Here is a 4316-nt window from a genome sequence, read left to right on the forward strand (position 1 = left end):
AGTTAGTTTTTAGTATATTTTTATTAGTTTTTAGTTAAAATTCACTTTTCTGGACTTTACTATGAGTTTGTGTGTTTTTCTATGATTTCAGGTATTTTCGGGCTAAAATTGAGGGACCTGAGCAAAAATCTGATTCAGAGACTAAAAAGGACTGCAGATGCTGTTGGATTCTGACCTCCCTGCACTCGAAGTGGATTTTCTGGAGCTACAAAAGCCCAATTGGCGCGCTCTCAATGGCGTTGGAAAGTAGACATCCTGGACTTTCCAGAAATATATGATAGTCCATACTTTGCCCAAGATTTGATGGCCCAAATCGGTATTCAATGTCACCCTTAGAATTCCCAACGTTAAACGCCGGAACTGGCACAAGGATGGGAGTTAAACGCCCAAACTGGCACCAAAGCTGGCGTTTAACTCCAAGAAGAGTCTCTACACGAAAATGCTTCAATGCTCAGCCCAAGCACACACCAAGTGGGCCCGGAAGTGGATTTTTATGTCATTTACTCATCTTTTGTAAACCTTAGGCTACTAGTTCTTTATAAATAGGACCTTTGCTATTGTATTTTCATCTTGGTAGCTATCCTTGTTCTTATGCTATCTTAGATCATTGGGAGGCTGGCTTTTCGGCCATGCCTGAACCTTGTTCTTATGTATTTTCAACGGTGGAGTTTCTACACACCATAGATTAAGGTGTGGAGCTCTGCTGTACCTCGAGTATTAATGCAATCACTATTGTTCTTCGATTCAATTCAACTTGTTCTTGTTCTAAGATATCACTTGTTCTTCAACTTGATGAATGTGATGATCCGTGACACTCGTCATCATTCTCACCTATGAACGTGTGACTATCAATCACCTCCGTTCTACCTTAGATTGAGTGGATATCTCTTGGATTCTTTAACCGGAATCTTCGTGGTATAAGCTAGAATTGATGACTGCATTCAAGAGAATCCGGAAGGTCTAAACCTTGTCTGTGGTATTCTGAGTAGGATTCAGTGATTGAATGACTGTGATGAGCTTCAAACTCCTGAAGGCTGGGCGTTAGTGAAACACACAAAAGAATCACTGGATTTTATTCCGACCTGATTGAGAACCGACAGTTGGATAGCCGTGCCGTGACAGGGTGCGTTGAACATTTCCACTGAGAGGATGGGAGGTAGCCACTGACAACGGTGAAACCCTTGCATACAGCTTGCCATGGAAAGGAGTAAGAAGGATTGGATGAAGACAGTAGGAAAGCAGAGAGACGGAAGGGACCAAGCATCTTCATACGCTTATCTGAAATTCCTACCAATGAATTACATAAGTATCTCTATTTTTATCTTTATGTTTTATTCGTATATCATCCATACCCATTTGAGTTTGCCTGACTATGATTTACAAGGTGACCATAGCTTGCTTCATACCAACAATCTCTATGGGATCGACCCTTACTCGCGTAAGGTTTATTACTTAGATGACCCAGTACACTTGCTGGTTAGTAGTGCGAAGTTGTGATAAAGAGTTGAGATTGCAATTGAGCGTACCATGTTGATGGCGCCATTGATGATCACAATTTTGTGCACCACACGCGTTCATAAGTGAGAATGGTGATGAGTGTCACAGATCATCACATTCATCAGGTTGAAGTGCGAGTGAACATCTTAGAATAAGAATAAGCTTGAATTGAATAGAAAACAGTAGTAGTTGCATTAATACTTGAGGAACAACAGAGCTCCACACCTTAATCTATGGTGTGTAGAAACTCCACCGTTGAAAATACATAAGTGATAATGGTCCAGGCATGGCTGTGAGGCCAGCCCCCAATGTCTAAGGACTAAAAATGATCCCAAAGATATTCCAAAAGATCGTCCAAAGATCTCCCCTAGTACAACAGTAAAAAGTTCTATTTATACTAGACTAGTTACTAGGGTTACAGAAATAAGTAAATGATGCAGAAATCCACTTCCGGGCCCACTTGGTGTGTGCTTGGGCTGAGCATTGAAGCTTTCATGTGTAGAGACTTTCTTTGGAGTTAAACGCCAGTTTGCAGCCTGTTTTGGGCGTTTAACTCTAGCTTGTAACCTGTTTTTGGCGTTTAGTGCCAGAATAGGGCAGGAAGTTGGCGTTTGAACGCCAGTTTGCGTCGTCAAAACTCAAGCAAAGTATGGACTATTATATATTGCTGGAAAGCCCTGGATGTCTACTTTCCAACGCAATTGAGAGCGCGCCATTCCATTTCGAGTGCAGGGAGATCAGAATCCAACAGCATTAGTAGTCCTTTTTCAGCCTCTGAATCAGATTTTTTTCTCAGGTCCCTCAATTTTAGCAAGAAAATACCTAAAATCACCGAAAAACACAAAAACTCATAGTAAAGTCCAGAAATGTGAATTTTGCTTAAAAACTACTAAAAATCTAATAAAAACAACTTAAAACATACTAAAAACTATCTAAAAACAACGCCAAAAATGCGTATAAATTATCCGCTCATCACAACACCAAACTTAAATTTTTGCTTGTCCCCAAGTGATAAACGAAATTTTGTATGTCGATATAGAATTTAGTAGTGAATACAATCGTGAGTATAGTCTAATCGACACTCAAATCTTGCATCAAACAATTCTACAATCTATAATTGAGAGTAGTAATCCCAAGTCGTCCTCCCTTGGACTTGCATTAGAGTGCTCATTATTGCTTAGGGAGTCAAAGTCTTTTGTGATTTTTGGGAGTTGGTATGAGAATGCAAGCTAACAAAGTTTAAACAATCAAACAAACAATATTAAAGAACTTGGCCAAGGACGAGCATTGGAAGTTCCATCCCCATAGCTTCCTTCAATTATGATGACAATTGAGTCTTGCTTCACTTAGTTGACCCCTAATTATAGAGGAGATTCAAGTGAAAGTAACTAGCTTGGTCACAAGTCCTAGCTTCACCCTAGGTGATGCTAACTTTAGTGCACTCCAAGTCAATTAGCAATTCTTAATTCTCAATCAACAATTGACATCCACTATTCAAGTATCTCCAATAGTTCAATCCTTATGCCAAGTGAAAGAATTTTACTCTATGGCTAGTGTTATCATTTTATCAAACATTTGGTGAGTATTCATAAGAGACATTATGTAATTGAGATGAAGAGTTGAAATCAAGAGATCTAAATCACACAATCATCAACAATTGAACAATTGCAAGTAAATGGATATGAAAATACCTCAATTCACTAGTCCAAATCCAAGTAACAAAGTCAAAGCTAGATCCAAAGTGAGAGAATCAAAAGAACACAAATTGAGAATATGAGAAGAATAGATCTACTAATTGCATCAAAGAAAAAGTGAATTACAATGGATCTCACCAAGAGAATCAAAGGAGAATTGCAATAGAGAATGAAATCCTAGAGAGAGGTTGGAGCTTCTCTCTCTACCCAAAATGTAACCAACTCTAGGAAAATATCTACGAAAAAGTAAAAATGAGTGGAAAAGTCCTTAGCCCTTCAATCATTGGCCTTCTTAAGCTTTTCCCGCCAAAGCTCTACCCCAAAACAGGGTCTCTAACTGCCTCTGCGCTCTGGTCACGTGCTTTCTTAAAAAATCATGTGCGACCATCGGCGCATACGCGCACATACGCGCACGCGCCACTGGGGTAATCGCAATCCGCGTGCAGGCGTAACGCGCGCGGGCACGTCCATGAGGATCATAGACCAGCCGCTAAATGCGCCAGCTCGTAGCTTGGCCCCTGGCTTTGGCTCCTAGCGGCTCAAATCTGCGCAGACGCACGATGTGCGCACGCGCACCGCTGCTGAAATTCCCAAATCTTAATTTTTCCATGCTCCTGTCCTTTATGCATGCTCCCATTCTCCCCTCCAAGTCATCCTTGCCCTATAAACTCTGAAACCACTTAACACACGGATCACGGCTTTGAATGATACTAAAGGAGGGTTAAAAATATATCTAATTTAGTGCAAAGGAAGTATGTTTTCATTCATGAGGCAAAATTGGGAAAGGAACACAAAATCATGCATTTTTATATGAATACGTGCATAGGATCATTGATAAAACACTTAAATTCTATGCAAGATAAACCCTAAAAATGGGGTTTATCAACCTCCCCATACTTAGATTATAGCATGTCCTCATGCTTAGAGAGAAGTAAAAGACCTAAGAATCACAAAGGCAAGAGATTCATGATATGCAATCTACTTACATGAATGCAACTAAGATGGGTGCTACTATCCACTTGGTCACAAGCAAATCGATCTTCTTAGGATACATTCAAGCACATAGGGCAAGATGGTGGTTAATGCATGAAATCTACCAATTTTAATCGTCAAAGCGAGATATGT

This window comes from Arachis duranensis, chromosome 9 (assembly GCF_000817695.3).
Source record: "Arachis duranensis cultivar V14167 chromosome 9, aradu.V14167.gnm2.J7QH, whole genome shotgun sequence".
Taxonomy (NCBI): Eukaryota; Viridiplantae; Streptophyta; class Magnoliopsida; order Fabales; family Fabaceae; genus Arachis; species Arachis duranensis.